The sequence below is a fragment of the Neoarius graeffei genome, chromosome 18 (genome assembly GCF_027579695.1).
Source record: "Neoarius graeffei isolate fNeoGra1 chromosome 18, fNeoGra1.pri, whole genome shotgun sequence".
Classification (NCBI taxonomy): domain Eukaryota; kingdom Metazoa; phylum Chordata; class Actinopteri; order Siluriformes; family Ariidae; genus Neoarius; species Neoarius graeffei.
This window is the reverse complement of record NC_083586.1, coordinates 53,062,057-53,079,952: the sequence shown is the minus strand read 5'-3', so window position 1 is coordinate 53,079,952 and position 17,896 is coordinate 53,062,057. Positions and strand designations below refer to the sequence as shown.

Below are 17,896 nucleotides of genomic sequence, written 5' to 3'. Positions count from 1 at the left end.
GGTTTCCTCCACAGTCCAAAGACATGCAGGTTAGGTTAACTGGTGACTCTAAATTGACCGTAGGTGTGAATGGTTGTCTGTGTCTATGTGTCAGCCCTGTGATGACCTGGCGACTCGTCCAGGGTGTACCCCGCCTTTTGCCCGTAGTCAGCTGGGATAGGCTCCAGCTTGCCTGCGACCCTGTAGAACAGGATAAAGCGGCTAGAGATAATGAGATGAGATGAGGTCAGTGCTACTCAGAGCAAGTAGCACAGACTAACTACTGAGAAACTAAGATTTCTGTCTCCAGACTCTTTTTCCACACACGCTCGCCAAAGTATTTTTCGCTCAGACTTAAAGATTCATTTCCCTGTGAAATTTACTTCGTTACTTTTAAAATCAACATCGACAGCTACCCAATGGTACACAACGGAGCGACCTGGCAGCCAAAATTCTCTCCAAATCTTCCGTTTTTAAGGATGCAAACCTGGCAGCCATGTTTATTTACAAATTCTCACAGTCGCTCACTAGCACGGAAGTTTTACATCTCTGACGTGCCTCTTTTCCAGTTTTTCGATGCCCGTTGATAGGTTCGGCTCTTGTAAATATGCATGAAGAATATCTAATGAAGTTTTGGTAGCCTTTCAGGTGTTCAGTATGTCTTTCTCTTTCCCAGCGAACAAAGAAATGCTTCTGCGCATGTGCAGCAGCAAACTTTCTCGTTGGATATTCGCATCAGCTCCGGCATGTGACATCATGTTGTCTTGAAAACATGCAATATCGTAACAATATTGCATGCTCATTCTCCATTGGGTAGAGTGACATAATACACATACCGGTACACTACCGTTCAAAAGTTTGGGGTCACCCAGACAATTTTGTGTTTTCCATGAAAAGTCACACTTTTATTTACCACCATAAGTCGTAAAATGAATAGAAAATATAGTCAAGACATTTTTCTGGCCATTTTGAGCATTTAATCGACCCCACAAATGTGATGCTCCAGAAACTCAATCTGCTCAAAGGAAGGTCAGTTTTATAGCTTCTCTAAAGAGCTCAACTGTTTTCAGCTGTGCTAACATGATTGTACAAGGGTTTTCTAATCATCCATTAGCCTTCTGAGGCAATGAGCAAACACATTGTACCATTAGAACACTGGAGTGAGAGTTGCTGGAAATGGGCCTCTATACACCTATGGAGATATTGCACCAAAAACCAGACATTTGCAGCTAGAATAGTCATTTACCACATTAGCAATGTATAGAGTGGATTTCTGATTAGTTTAAAGTGATCTTCATTGAAAAGAACAGTGCTTTTCTTTCAAAAATAAGGACATTTCAAAGTGACCCCGAACTTTTGAACAGTCGTGTAGGATAAGCGATATGCTGACAATTTTTCATGCTGTCAAACCAAATGAGTGAAACCCGCTAGAAGGGAATAGAACACATTTTTATTCCATTGAAAAGATGTCCTGTATGTTTAATAATTGAAAATATTGTGCACAATATTGCATGGAGAAACCTTCTTTCATTGTCCATGGGGTGCGCTTGTATAAGACATAAGAAGGTAAAGACAACGCTTCTGAATATTAAATACAGACGTGAATCCCAATGGAGTGAACGAATATTTGGGTATTTAAACAATTCCAGCTTGGCCTGCAATATCCAAAGTCAATCTAGTGCTAACTTTTCAAGTAACTCAGCAGAACAATAGCAAGTCATTACATTACAGGCATTTAGCAGACAATCTTATCTAGAGCAACATACCCAGAGTAGCCTGGGGAGCAGTTGGGGGTTCGGTGCCTTGCTTAAGAGCACTTCAGCTATTCTTGCTGGTCCAGGGAATCAACCCAGTAACCTTTCGGTCCCAAAGCTGCTTCTCTAACCATTAGGCCATGGTCTCCACAAATCAGGGTCATGCTGAAAAATATTATGTACTTATTGATTGAGTAGGTGGGCTGGACGGGAAAATATTTGACTCGAGGTCATGCCATGCCATACAAATGACCAAGACCCAAATATTTTCCCATCCAGCCCGACCAAACTCAGTCAATAAGCATTTTATCATATGAGCTTTTTTAACTAACATACACAGTTGCCTTTTCCATTTTTTTCTGAGGTTTCTGTGCTTGGACTTCAGGACTTCCCTGGACTTTTTAAAGTCTTCATCTTTCAGGATATTTATCGTACTGTTGTTGTTGTTGTTGTTGTTGTCAAGGTAGCGTTGAATACTTTGCGAAAAGGAAGACAAAGTGTCAGGTTCGTAGTCTAAATTAAATTTTTTCTTCGTTTGTACGGTATATACAGTAGAAACTACATAGCAACCTGTTGAGCTCCATAGCAGGGACGACTGTTATGTCTCTTTCCTCCTTAACTTCAGCAAGAAATCTTTTTGAAAAGGTTCATGTCGTACTTTTTTTTTTTTTTTTTAATGGTGTTTTCTTGTTGTTGTCTTTGTACAAGTTAATTTCTTCACTTGGAAGTACTGTTTTTCATTTTCTTCAGCAATTTTAGCTTGTTCAATAAGGGATGGAGAATAAAATTCATTTTCACTGTGCTCAGTTGTGTCACTCATTTTTCAAAGTAACAATTTGGAGCAAAATGGAAACGGCAGAGGCGAGGAAATGGAAGCCGTGTACGGCTTTTCCCGGACCGGATTCAAAAATTCGTATCTGCCTAGTCATGTGACTTTTTCCAATGGTTTTATTAAAGTGCATATTCTGGACCAATTTTGTGTTTTTTTATATGAAAGAATGTCCCTAGACACACTCATCCAGAAGGGTAATTTTGCACAAGGCCATCTGTCTACAGCAGAAAAAAATAAAATAACAAAACGCGTCTGGAAAAATCCCAAGGGAGTCTGGAGCCAGATTCGTGACGTTACCTGCGGAAGCGCCAGCAGGCTGCGCGAGCTTTGCACGGTTTCAGTGCACAGCCTGTGTAGACCAAGCGCTCCCATTTCTCTCTCATTGTCCGGTCTTTTGGGAAACGATGAGTATTAATCCCATCAAGATTGGTGTTGCTACACCCTACACCAACGTTGCTACACCAACGTTGAAGAAATTTGCAGAAAACCGCCAGGTCGTTTTCTCATAAACAAACCAGCGCTGACGTAGGATTCAGAGGGAGGCGTCCCGCACGCGACGTCACGAAAATCAGTGTTTCCCGGGAAATCCAAATGCCAAGTTTTTTCAAAGGCAGACCAATTCGCCTCAAATGGCTTGATTTCAACTGAATTTTTCTGGTATTGCACAAGGTAAAGAAATTGCAGAGAATGCAGAATGTTACAGAGATTTGACCAAAGTTTAATATAAAATAGGAGAATTACATTGATCTTGCTCCTGAATTTACCCGTGATATGCACTTTAAGAGCACACGCGGATTTGTACGGGTCATATGATAAAGCTACAGTATTTATCTCATTGTTTTCTCCATCTTCCTCCCAGAAATCTCTTGCTCACTGTAAAAAACAAACAACAGAAATTATAACCAACTTAAATTGATGACCTTGCTACCTATAGCTCTTTAGTTATAAAAACAGAGTACAGCTGAAAACTAAAATCTTCTTGTTTTGCCTTCCAGTCTTTTTGATATGGACATTGTTTTGTCTCCTTATCATCTGTCTTGGGCGGCACGGTGGTGTAGTGGTTAGCGCTGTCGCCTCACAGTAAGAAGGTCCGGGTTCGAGCCCCGTGGCCGGCGAGGGCCTTTCTGTGTGGAGTTTGCATGTTCTCCCCGTGTCCGCGTGGGTTTCCTCCGGGTGCTCCGGTTTCCCCCACAGTCCAAAGACATGCAGGTTAGGTTAACTGGTGACTCTAAATTGAGCGTAGGTGTGAATGTGAGTGTGAATGGTTGTCTGTGTCTATGTGTCAGCCCTGTGATGACCTGGCGACTTGTCCAGGGTGTACCCCACCTTTCGTCCGTAGTCAGCTGGGATAGGCTCCAGCTTGCCTGCGACCCTGTAGAAGGATAAAGCAGCTACAGATAATGAGATGAGATCATCTGTCTTTCTGTCTGTAGTCAAAACCGTTGCCGTCTAGTTCGTGTTTGTAGTAAACCCGCCTGTCCTAAGCGAGACACCTTATTAATTAAGAGCCTTCTCTCTGGTGTAATCTCTTTATTCCTTGAAACATGTTGTCATAACAAGCTGACCTTCGCTGTTCCTGACATTTCAGTAGGCCTGAGAGAGCATGAGTCATAACACATACCACACATAGCACGTGTTCATTAGTCAGAAGAGCGCAGATCAGACACGCATTATGCTCCGAGAGAGATGTGAAGAAATGAGAGAGGAAGCCAGCACTGCACGTGTTCCTTATTGTAGACTTTTACTATTTTCTCTGGGTTTTTTGTTTTGTTTTTTTTCTACTGAATGAACAATCTTGTTACAACATTGCGTTGTTGATTACGGTGTATTACTGTCCATTCACGGTGTCCATTTCCCCTCTTCCAGTGTCTAACTGCCCAAGGCTCTGTGTTTCCTGAAATAAACTTTATATGAAAGGTGAAACCATTTTGAATTCCTTCACTAGTGAAGCAACAGCTATTATTAAATCTCTGAGCAGAACTCGTCTGTAACATGGCATCCTCACTGACATTTTCAGAATGGTGTGTGTGTTAATGTGTGTGACCTCTGCTGCCTTTCTGTGTGTTCGGAAATGAGCCGACAGCTGGCTGATTGCTTGTGGCTTTAAAATAAGTTTTCTTTCATTAAAATATGAAAGATGGTCTAAGATCAGTGCAAATGTACAGTTGCTTTACTGCATTTGTACTTCTCATCTCATTATCTCTAGCCGCTTTATCCTGTTCTACAGGGTCACAGGCAAGCCGGAGCCTATCCCAGCTGACTACGGGCGAAAGGCGGGGTACACCCTGGACAAGTCGCCAGGTCATCACAGGGCTGACACATAGACACAGACAACCATTCACACTCACGGTCAATTTAGAGTCACCAGTTAACCTAACCTGCAAGTCTTTGGACTGTGGGGGAAACCAGAGCACCCGGAGAGGGCCCACATGGACACGGGAAGAACATGCAAACTCCCCTCGCCGGCCACAGGGTTCGAACCCAGACCTTCTTGCTGTGAGGCGACAGCGCTAACCACTACACCACCATGCCACCCCTGCATTTATACTTGATTTGCCCATTTTTGTTATTGGCTAGGAAGAAAAAAACGAGTTAGCTCAGTACACAACAGTTCCTAAGGAGTTCTTCAATATTTCTTGGTAGATAGAGAGATACACTATATTGCCAAAAGTATTTGCTCACCTACCTTGACTCACATATGAGCTTAAGTGACATCCCATTCCTAATCCATAGGGTTCAATATGATGTCAGTCCACCCTTTGCAGCTAGAACAGCTTCAACTCTTCTGGGAAAGCTGTCCACAAGGTTTAGGAGTGTGTTTGTGGGAATTTTTGACCATTCTTCCAGAAGCGCATTTGTGAGGTCACACACTGATGTTGGACGAGAAGGCCTGGCTCTCAGTCTCTGCTGTAATTCATCCCAAAGGTGTCCTATCGGGTTGAGGTCAGGACTCTGTGCAGGCCAGTCAAGTTCATCCACACCAGACTCTGTCATCCATGTCTTTCTGGACCTTGCTTTGTGCACTGGTGCACAGTCATGTTGGAAGAGGAAGGGGCCAGCTCCAAACTGTAAAAACAGTCTGCATGCCTAGGTGCTTGATTTTATACACCTGCGGCCATGGAAGTGATTGGAACACCTGATTCCGATAATTTGGATGGGTGAGCAAATACTTTTGGCAATATAGTGTAGATCAACTTTATTTCAACAGGGTGGCCCATTCAGCACAGTTGGTATCCATAGGGGCCCTGCAAAACTATACTAATTTACAATTTCAAAAATACAGTATAAAACTGTACTAATTTGCAATTTCAAAAATACGATGCAAGAATCTATCATCATCATCATCATCTTGGGTTTCCTCGGCCAACTGGGAGCTCTTGCCACACGCTGCTGTCCAGCATGCATGCCCTCAATTCCAGAGTGGCCTCGAGACCGGTGTCCGACTTAAGCTGGTGTTAGAAATTGACCCCCCCTGCGAGGCCTGGCCATGCTTTGGTTCCCAGACCTCCCAGAGGAAATGGATTTCCTGGGAGGTCGTCGTGTCACACGCAATGGCCAGCCAGTTTCAGCCGAGAGCATGGGTAGGTTTCCGTATAGGTCCACGTTTTTGATGAAGTCCCTCACATTCAAGACCATTCGCAGCATTCTGGTATAGCATCCATCCAGTCTGGCTTCCTGTCGACAACAATAATCTTTAATAATCTCATTAATACGATTCGATTAATCTAAAAATTTAATTAAAACTACCATTATGGTCTTAAGAGGAAATAAATACAGTGAAAACAAGTGTTGCCAGGCAAAACAAACCTCGCCCGGCAGCACTTATTTTATACCTATATGTTGATAATGGTAATATTTCTCAATCATTAGCTGTCACGTTATAGTCCTATGAAAATCCATGACCTTGAGTTTAACATTTCAAAGTCATTCAAGGTCAAAAGTCATGGTGCCAAATGAAAGCCCATATGGGACTTCTTATAAGCTGATAATGGTAAATATCTGTCTACCATCAACTGTTTTCAAGTTACAGCCCTCTGAAAATCCGTGACCTTCAGGTTGACCTTTCAAGGTCACTGAAGGTCAAAGATCATGGTGCCAAATGAAAGCCCATATGGGAGTTCCTATATGTTCATAATATCTGTCTATCGGCAATTGTTTTTGAGTTATAATGGAAAATATGTTATTTTGACCGAAAGGTTGACCTTTCTGGTGACCTTGACCCAATTACCCCTAAAATTTAATCAGGTAATCTACGGACCATTGCCCGCTTACCCTGAAAATTTGAAGTCAATCAGTGCAACCGTCTAAATGCTAGATTGTTAACATATATGAAACTAACAAAAATGTCATAATAATTATTTAATATAAATAAGACTACGAAAAATATGATCTAACGAGCCTTTTAAATTGTTTTAGAGATGAAGCTGATTTAATATTTGCTGGCAGTGAATTAAAAAGTATAGAATCTGAATATCTAAAAGTTTGATTACCGAGCGTAAGCTTAGGTTTTGGTAAATGCAGGTCAGATTTACGTCGAGTGTTATAACTATGAATACTTGAGTTCCTAGTGAAATAATCGCTCAAATATTTAGGAACTTGGTTTCAGCCAGGAGGCCGCGTCCTTAAAACTGTGTACATGATCAGAATATTTATGGATTCAGAATGAGCATAACTTCCAAAACTGTTCGAAATATCCATATGAATAATTGCAGTCTTTCTGCAAGGTTTAATCTGCGTTATTTTTCCCTGAGCAATTTCTTAAGTTTGGATGAAACACATTATCAGATTTCAAGTTATTTGATATAGAAATCATGAATTTAGCTCAATCACTGGGTTCATCCGCACACTGAATTTATGAATTTTGTTAGTTTTGGCTTCCTCTTCTTTTAGACTGGTACCAAAATTCAAAAAAGTGCTTATTTAAGGAGTTAAAGGCATTTTTGAGACAAAGTCGGCAAACAGTCTTATTTTGTCAATTTGGGTGTGCCGAATTCAAATCTGCAATATGCCGAGCTCTATCTGACCTCTGTTGACCTCTAGAGGTCATTGAACTTTGGGCCTGTAAACGTCTCAGCTGAACCCAGTTTCTCAGCTTTCTAAGGAATGAAATGTACGAAAATGATTAATGAAGTTAGCAAATGGCCTTGTTTGTTAAATGTTTGGGTGCTGAATTCATTTTTCATTTGTAAAACGACATATGACCTCTGATAACCTCAAGGTCATTAAACTTGGCCTACAGGCCTATGCATTTAACGGCATTTTTAAACTGACTTTACTCCCCCAAAAAGAATATGAACAGACAAAAAACAAATAGAAAGGAACAAATACAACATTAAATGCCAGTCCATGTACATGTGACTTACTTTTCACAATGAGAATGCCTCGGCGATCACCTTACATAACATTGCATTACATTTAGCGGTTATTGTTTATACAAAGCTACTGAAAAAAGGACAGATTCAGCAGCATACAAAATGTGGGGGCATACAGGGCATACAGGTTAATCAGGGTTAGTATATATGAGAGTTTTTTTCTTTGTTGTTTGTTTTTTGTTTTGTTTTAAACGGGGTAAAGCCTTTACAAAAAACAAACAACAAAGAAAAAAACTCTCATATATACTAACCCTGATTAACCTGTATGCCCTGTATGCCCCCACATTTTGTATGCTGCTGAATCTGTCCTTTTTTCAGTAGCTTTGTATAAACAATAACCGCTAAATGTAATGCAATGTTATGTAAGGTGATCGCCTCGGCATTCTCATTGTGAAAAGTAAGTCACATGTACATGGACTGGCATTTAATGTTGTATTTGTTCCTTTCTATTTGTTTTTTGTCTGTTCATATTCTTTTTGGGGGAGTAAAGTCAGTTTAAAAATGCCGTTAAATGCATAGGCCTGTAGGCCAAGTTTAATGACCTTGAGGTTATCAGAGGTCATATGTCGTTTTACAAATGAAAAATGAATTCAGCACCCAAACATTTAACAAACAAGGCCATTTGCTAACTTCATTAATCATTTTAGTGCATTTCATTCCTTAGAAAGCTGAGAAACTGGGTTCAGCTGAGACGTTTACAGGCCCAAAGTTCAATGACCTCTAGAGGTCAACAGAGGTCAGATAGAGCTCGGCATATTGCAGATTTGAATTCGGCACACCCAAATTGACAAAATAAGACTGTTTGCCGACTTTGTCTCAAAAATGCCTTTGGGTGTCACAATTCTGGATTTTGGTACCGGTCTATTTTTCTTCTTCTTCTGTTACTATTTTTTTTTTTTTTACAATATTTGTTTTTAAAGTTTCTGACTGCAAAGTTGAATTCTGGGCAACCTGTTCTATGTCTATAGCTGTTGGAGTTTCGAGATGTTTCGTTGCTACACACTGTGTATACTGTGTGTATGTTTTGCCGAGATAAAAGGCGTCCTGCATTTTATGATTCTGAAGATTGCCAAAGCAAGCGAGCAACAATATCATATGACCACCGTGGGGCGTGTCTGACCTACTTTTAACCAAAACAAGTTGGTGTGGGCAAACATGGCGGACTCGGCTCTCCCGCCAGTGGAAAAGAAAAGAAAAGCCTGCCTAGTGAGTGTCACTGCAAGATAGAGCAAGATTAGATGACGTTTTTTTTTTTTTCTGGACAGATAACTAAATCATTCTAGCTAGCGCTTCGCTATCTTAGCCTTACAGTGCATGGCCTTGACTCCGGGGTAGCAACTATGGAGTTATACACCTAATGTTTTGATCTTACAGAGAAATAAACTTAAAAGCAGGAGCAAAGAAAATATATATTTGTCTTTTGTTTCATGGATCTATTTGCGAATGTCAACCACAAATTACACTACCGTTCAAAAGTTTGGGGTCACTTTGAAATGTCCTTATTTTTGAAAGAAAAGCACTGTTCTTTTCAATGAAGATCACTTTAAACTAATCAGAAATCCACTCTATACATTGCTAATGTGGTAAATGACTATTCTAGCTGCAAATGTCTGGTTTTTGGTGCAATATCTCCATAGGTGTATAGAGGCCCATTTCCAGCAACTCTCACTCCAGTGTTCTAATGGTACAATGTGTTTGCTCATTGCCTCAGAAGGCTAATGGATGATTAGAAAACCCTTGTACAATCATGTTAGCACAGCTGAAAACAGTTGAGCTCTTTAGAGAAGCTATAAAACTGACCTTCCTTTGAGCAGATTGAGTTTCTGGAGCATCACATTTGTGGGGTCGATTAAATGCTCAAAATGGCCAGAAAAATGTCTTGACTGTATTTTCTATTCATTTTACAACTTATGGTGGTAAATAAAAGTGTGACTTTTCATGGAAAACACAAAATTGTCTGGGTGACCCCAAACTTTTGAACGGTAGCGTACATCCCTGCGACTCAAAAGTCTCCGAGGTCGATGCAGAGTCACGATGTTTTCCCCACGTCGCCATTTTGGTCTGATGCAGTTCTATAGTTATGATAATTAGTTCAAACGTTCAGCTGTTTCCGTAGCGCCATACTGTTTACCTTAGGAGGGAGGAAAACAGTCCCGTAATGGAGAAAAGCGACCCTTATGCCGCTTTTCCACTACAAACGCGGCTGAGTTGGGTTGAGCCATGCCGTGCTGAGTTGGGCTGAGCCGTGCCGTGCTGAGTGGGGCTGTTGGAGTTGCATTTCGACTACAACCCTGCTGAACCGTGCTGGCTGGAAGTGGGTGGACACATTGGGTGGAGTTAGCGAAAGTGGGTGGACGTCACGTGATGTCGTTAAGCAGCGCAAACAGTGACATCAGTGACCTTTTAAGCGGTAGTCTCACGACCCGGATAGTAAACAATAAACATGGAGGACATGGAGTCATTAGTTTTGCTGGTCTTGGTTCTGTGGCTTGTTGTCACCGACAACGCCAACAGATACTGGCAAGAGCGTATAGATGAGGCGAGGCGCATAAGGCTTCATAATTCTCGTAATTCGTAATTCTTCTTCTTCCGGGTTTACGGTGTTTACAGATCCCAGCGTGCTCGCGGGGCGTGTGTGGGCATGTGAGGACACTCCTCCTCACCAATCAGTGCACAGGGGAGTGTCTGCTCACGCCCCCAGCCTCACTCGGCTCGGTTTGGCTCGCTTCAGCCCCACTCCAAAACGGTGCGAGTTTTAGGGGCTAAGCAGGGCTGAAGCGAGCTGAGTCGTGCTGTTCTTTGGTAGTCGAAACGCGAGCCGTGTCAGGCTGAAGTGAGCTGAAAAAGGGTAGTGGAAAAGGGCCATTAGGATATCAAAATGATCACATCTCGTCCGCATGATATTGTTCTTGTGAGACATAGGAAAATATGATGATAAAAACCCTAGAAAATTTCAGATGACTTTGCAGTCAGCACCTTTAACAATTTGCAAACATGCAAAACTAAATGCAAATGAATATTCAGCAGCAAAGCGACTAGCCAGCCAGGCAGAACCTTTTAAACTCATAGATCAAACATGGATGACATTATACCTCTATGAAATTGTATTTCCATAGTTAAAGATATTAAATGCGACCACAGATTTTTTTTGTTTTGTTTTGTGTTTATGCTGTAAAAATCATTGGTTTGTTTTTTGAGATATTATAGTACACTATATATTACAGTGGTGCATAATAGTCCATAATAGTGGCTGAATGTGACATCCCAGTGAAATGAAAGTGTAATTTGTCAAAAATAAAATCACAGATGCAAACTATTTTCGTACAGCATAAATCACTACAAACTAATGACACTAATTAGGTTAGATTTATGCTTCCGGGTGTGAGCTGATTACAGTTTAATGCACTGTGACATCATTCTTGGCCATAGACTTATACTGAAATATCACCGTTACAAAAAAAATACCAATATCTAAAACACCAAATGAAGACCAGGAATATTTTTATGACAAAAAAATCAGCACAAACGGATGTCATGAGTTTGAAGGTGGCAGTTTTTTGGAGGTTAATATTACGTAAGATCATAAATGACTTTGTAAGATGTTTGCATACTTTGATAGTAACAACACGTAAAAAATTGAGTTTTCTTGGTATAAGGCAGCGTTGTAGTCGAGTCAATAAACCTCGAGTCCGAGTCCAGGCTCGCTCCAGTCCCCAGCATTCAAGTCCAAGTCATTAAAGAAAATTTCGAATTGAGTCCACTGAGTTGAGTCCGACACAAGCCCCGCCCACTATTAACAGGGAAAATGCCATGAGAGAGTAGCCTGGGCCCGCCCATCCTAAGCGTGACGCAACATGAGGGCCTGTTGCGAGCTTAGTCTGGCCAGGCAAGCTATCTACAGCTCTTCCAAGCTCCCGAAAAATCGGGAGCCAGTCAACTTTGAGCATCTCCAACGGCCCTGGGTAGAGGCGTGTTCAAAGCAGTGACGTAGTAGAACTGCGACCGGAAGCCATAGATTGTTTACAGAATCTATGCCGGAAGCGCTTCATTCACTAGAAACATTACGAACATGGAGCAAGTTCTCATTGAAAACGGAGCAAAGAGTAGCCCTGGAGGTATTTATTGAAAGGAAGGACGTTTTCGCCTTGCTCCCGACCGGCTTCGGTAAGAGTTTAATCCACCAGTTAGCCCCGTTGCGTCACATACGTCAGAGGAAAGAGTGATGTGATTGGTTTAAGCTTCGTCACAGCCTTTTCTGGCTTCGACCAGTAGCAAACTGAGGCATTTCAGGGAGGTGGGTCAACCACGCACTTTGGGAAACGGTTGGGCTTAATATCTTTGCCAGACCAAATGCTTGCAGAGCTTTGAAGTCGTGTTAGCCAGACTAATGAGAGAGGGTTAACACTAGCTAGTTCATCGCTCAGCAAGCCTCGCTATCAACAGAGCAATGACCATAGCGTGTCACTTCCTTCTCTGGGTGGAGTCTTACCAAATGACAATTGAAGTTCGAGGTCGTCCCCGTCGTGTCCTCGATAGTTCTTCTACATATGGAACACATAGCAGTGCATTTTTTTCCCACTGCACGAGAAGTCTGTATAAGCAAAGTGGACAATCCTAGCGGCCTTCTCTCCAGGCATTGTAGCACCATTAACGTTAGTTTGTTCCTGAACATGACGTATGAACAGGTGAATGTGCTTTCTCTTAAAAAATCCGGGTCCTCATCTCCAATTTACGAGTCCGAATGCAGTTAATACACGAGTCCGAGTCATCAGTGCTCAAGTTCAAATCAAGTCACGAGTCCTTAAAATTAGGGCCCGAGTCGGACTCGAGTACTACAAGCCTGGTATAAAATTACTTAAATAATATAAAAACATTGAATTTTTTATAAAACAGCTGAATTATTTACACAACGAAATCAAATTGATTTTGTGATCAGATTAGTTGTACATGAAAATATATTGATTATTAGCTCATCTGGCTGACAGGCGATGAGTTTATGCCATCGTGTGTTGTCCGGCATCGTCCATATTTAACGAAAATTGCTTCTTCTCTCTCAGTTCTTCACCGATTTTTATTCTTTTCGGCAGGAAGGTAGGCCTGCCTGGGGTGCATATACATAGCGTCTACGCAAATTTGCATAATTGCAATTAATAATGAAGATATGGAGTAATTAATCAATCCCTAATGAGCAGTTTCCACACAAATCGCTTCTTCTCCCTCAATTCTTCACTGATTTTGATTCTTTCTGGCATGAAGGTAGGGGACCTAGGGTGCATATAACTTCTACCCAGATTTGCTTAATTACAATTATTAATGAAGTTAATAATAGACTAATTAAGCCTTAATAAGCAGTTCAACAAAAATCGCTTCTTCTTGGTCAATTCCTCGCCGTTTTGGATTCTTTCTGCCAAATAGGTCGGTATTCCTAGGGTGGATATCGCTTCTATATATAGCTTGTATATAGTGTATATAGCTTGCAGCATTCATTGCGCAAGGTGGCCCACTTTAGATTGTTCCTTCCGGACTAGACGGGGCCGGAGTGAGCTATTGACGGTCTCGTTAGTTCATTAAACTAATAACTTGTGTGTGTGTGTGAGTTTGCATGTTGTTCGCGTGGGTTTCCTCCGGGTGCTCCGGTTTCCCCCACAGTCCAAAGACATGCAGGTTAGGTTAACTGGTGACTCTAAATTGACCGTAGGTGTGAATGTGAGTGGTTGTCTGTGTCTATGTGTCAGCCCTGTGATGACCTGGCGACTTGTCCAGGGTGTACCCCGCCTTTCGCCCGTAGTCAGCTGGGATAGGCTCCAGCTTGCCTGCAGAACAGGATAAAGCAGCTACAGATAATGAGATGAGATGAGATGGCCAGTTAACCTAACCTGCATGTCTTTGAACTGTGGGGGAAACCGGAGCACCCGGAGGAAACCCACACGGACACGGGGAGAACATGCAAACTCCACACAGAAAGGCCCTCGCCGGCCCCGGGGCTCGAACCCAGGACCTTCTTGCTGTGAGGCGACAGCGCTAACCACTACGCCACTGGTTTTCTTTCTGTTGTGAGATTATGTAATGTAAACACTGAATTATTTACATAACAAAAGTCAGATGAGTTTTTGTTTTTGCTTTAGTTCTTAATTATTTTTCTGATAATTAGTTATCAGATGAGTCGGCCATGTAAACACACTCACTTGTTACAGGGTCGAAACATCTGGATCTGCTGTGTAATTACTGAGCAATACATCTCTGACTCATTGTGGAGTAGCAGACTCCACCTTTTCATTACTCTGTGGTTTTGTTTTTCCGATTCGTGACAACAGAATGACTCATGTGCAGTTGAATAATACTTCCCCAAATGAATGAGCTTTCATATCCAGGCAGTTAAAACTGTAGTCACGATGCATTTATGTTTGTCGCCGTAACTTTTTCTATCACCACAGTTCTAATGTAATGTAATGCTTGATAGCAGTAACTTTAGCAGAGTATAAGTTCCTGTACAGGGCCTCATTAATCGCCACCTAGTGTTAGAAATACACACCGCATCCTGGTTTTTTTTCCATTTGTTCATATCCAGAAATGGATTAAATTACTTCACTTTCAAATGTTTGTTTACGTTTTGCGCTCATGAAGTGATACAACATTTCATCTTTGAGATATATTCTAGATATATCTCAAATACACAGTATATGTGCAAAAGTCTTGGCACCCCCTTTTTCCCCTTACGAACTTGGTGAGTTCCAAGCATTTGGTTTCCAGCACAAAATAGAATCTCATCTCTAGCCACTTTATCCTGTTCTACAGGGTCGCAGGCAAGCTGGAGCCTATCCCAGCTGACTACGGGCGAAAGGCGGGGTACACCCTGGACAAGTCGCCAGGTCATCACAGGGCCGACACATAGACACAGGCAACCATTCACACTCACATTCACACCTACGGTCAATTTAGAGTCACCAGTTAACCTAACCTGCATGTCTTTGGACTGTGGGGGAAACCGGAGCACCCGGAGGAAACCCACACGGACACTGGGAGAACATGCAAACTCCACACAGAAAGGCCCTCGCTGGCCACGGGGCTCAAACCCGGACCTTCTTGCTGTGAGGCGACAGCGCTAACCACTACACCACCGTGCCTCCCTTGTTTAAAAATGCTACTTTGATTAGATTAGATTAGATGAGATAGAGCTTTATTGATCCGTTTGGGAGGGTTCCCTCAGGGAAATTAAAATTCCAGCAGCATCATTAGAGGATAAACAGAGAATCGAAAATAGAGAAAACTTCTAGATAAATTAAATTAAGTATTTACATATACAAATATAAAAAAGAATAAGATATGGGAAAAGAGAAAAAAGTCCAGCAGGAGAGGTATTGCACATTGTCCAGTATTGCTTTTTGTCAGGCTAGGCTACTGCTCCGGGGCGGCATGGGGGTGTAGTGGTTAGCGCTGTCGCCTCACAGCAAGAAGAGCCAGGTTCTTTGTAGAGTTTGCATGTTCTCCCTGTGTCCGCGTGGGTTTCCTCGTTAGGTTAGGTTAACTGGTGACTCTAAAGTGAGTGTGAATGGTTGTCTATGTGTCAGCCCTGTGATGACCTGGCGACTTGTCCAGAGTGTACCCTGCCTTTTCCCTGTAGTCAGCTGGGATAGGCTCCAGCTTGCCTGCGACCCTGTAGAACAGGATAAAGCGGCTAGAGATAATGAGATGAGGCTACTGCTCCTTCCTGTCCTCTGTCCTCCTGTTCCCCCTCCTCCCCCCCAGAGAGGAGTTGTACAGTCTGATGGCGTGAGGGACAAAGGAGTTTTTAAGTCTGTTCGTCCTGCACTTGGGAAAGAGCATTCTGTCACTGAACAGGCTCCTCTGGTTGCTGATGACGGTGTGCAGAGGGTGACTGGCATCGTCCATGATGTTCAATAGTTTGTCCATAGACCTCTTCTCTGCCACCGTCACCAGAGAGTCCAGCTTCATGCCGACCACAGAGCCGGCCTGCCTGATCAGTTTGTCCAGCCTGGATGTGTCCTTCTTGGATGTGCTGTCCCCCCAGCACACCACGGTGTAAAACAGGACACTGGCGACCACAGACTGATAGAACATCCACAGGAGTTTCCTGCAGATGTTAAAGGACCGCAGCCTCCTCAGGAAGTACAGCCTGCTCTGTCCCTTCCTGTACAGGTGGTTGGTGTTGCAACTCCAGTCCAGCTTGCTGTCCAGCCACAGTCCGAGGTACTTGTAGGAATCCACAGCCTCCACCTCAGACTGAGATTATATAATGTTCATGATCACGGCTAGTAAAGTTTTTACAAGTGTCCTTCATGTCCATCTAGAAGCTAGCAAGTGGCTTTGTGGCGCAATGGATAGCGCATTAGACTTCTAAGTAACACTTGGTGAAGTGATTCAAAGGTTGTGGGTTCAAGTCCCACCAGAGTCAAGGTGTTAAGTTGAGATTAAAAAGATGATTCCAGGACCTTAAAGGACTGCAAGAAGATCTCTTTTATTTTACATTTTGTCAAGCTTCCCCCAATTGTTTTTTCTGCAATTAGTGCTTTTCAAATTTGTTAGTTGTGTTCTCTGTTGATAGACAGGTGAAGTAAAAGTTAAATGAAAGTTCAGGAGAAACAGGAAGCTTCTGAGTTCTTTATCAGCTACAAAAACAAAGTCAATATCAGATTTGTGTATAAGTCTGATTTAATTATTTTGGGCGCATATATATATATATATATATATATATATATATATATATACACATGTTATTTACCAGCTGGGAGGTCCGTATCGTGAAATACCGTGACCGAGGTCTTGAAAGTACTGAGCGAGGCCCTCTGGGCCGAGGTCAGTATTCAAGGCCGAGGTCACGGTATTTCACCATATGGACCAACCTTAAGCTGGTAAATAATATATTTATTTTTTTCCTTACCAAATTCTAACAGAAAACGAGAGCACCCGAAAGGGAAAACCCAGCCGAGCCGCCATTTTGAATCCTCATTCACGGCTGTAATACAAATTGCTTCCTTCTCGGTATACAAGTGCACTTCCATGGCAGGAAAAAAAACTACATTTTGCCGCCTACCATTACCATTCAAAAGTTTGGGGTCACCCAAACAATTTTGTGTTTTCCATGAAAAGTCACACTTTTATTTACCACCATAAGTTGTAAAATGAATAGAAAATATAGTCGAGACATTTTTCTGGCCATTTTGAGCATTTAATCGACCCCACAAATGTGATGCTCCAGAAACTCAATCTGCTCAAAGGAAGGTCCGTTTTATAGCTTCTCTAAAGAGCTAAACTGTTTTCAGCTGTGCTAACATGATTGTACAAGGGTTTTCTAATCATCCATTAGCCTTCTGAGGCAATGAGCAAACACATTGCACCATTAGAACACTGGAGTGAGAGTTGCTGGAAATGGGCCTCTATACACCTATGGAGATATTGCACCAAAAACCAGACATTTGCAGCTAGAATAGTCATTTACCACATTAGCAATGTATAGAGTGTATTTCTGATTAGTTTAAAGTGATCTTCATTGAAAAGAACAGTGCTTTTCTTTCAAAAATAAGGACATTTCAAAGTGACCCCAAACTTTTGAACGGTAGTGTATGTAGTCCCCTATTTATACAAATAGGAGTCATTCAGGATTCAGCCATGTTTTTGCTCAGCGTTAGCAAGTTACAGGTTTTTAGCTTTCTCCTGAAATGTTTTCTTTTATCTCTTCTTCCTCAGGGTAGTAAAACTTACTTTCGCTGTGAACACTGTCGTTATCGCTATCCATGCTGTAAAATTAATGCTATTCTCCTGAGAAATGCTAGCAAAAATTTATAAGATTTTTGATAAAAATCTTATAAATAAATCTTATAAAAAAAAAGATAAATGTTGACAAAAAATGCTACTATGTTTGTTGTTGTTGTGAACGAGCGAGTCGCCAGAGATCCCTAACCGGGGTCCGTAACCGGGGTCCGTACCATAGGATACGGACC

At 42.0% G+C, this 17,896-nt stretch overlaps 1 protein-coding gene and 1 non-coding gene across 3 annotated transcripts in view; both read left to right on the top strand.

Annotated features, from left to right (window-relative positions):
* cd99 (CD99 molecule) overlaps positions 1-17,896 on the top strand; it is a 100,504-nt gene that overhangs the window by 71,660 nt on the left and 10,948 nt on the right. The gene's annotated exons all lie outside the window — the stretch shown is intronic.
* On the top strand, positions 16,259-16,350 carry trnar-ucu (transfer RNA arginine (anticodon UCU)). The gene is given in 2 exon segments: positions 16,259-16,295; positions 16,315-16,350. It is a non-coding gene; the product is annotated as a tRNA-Arg (tRNA).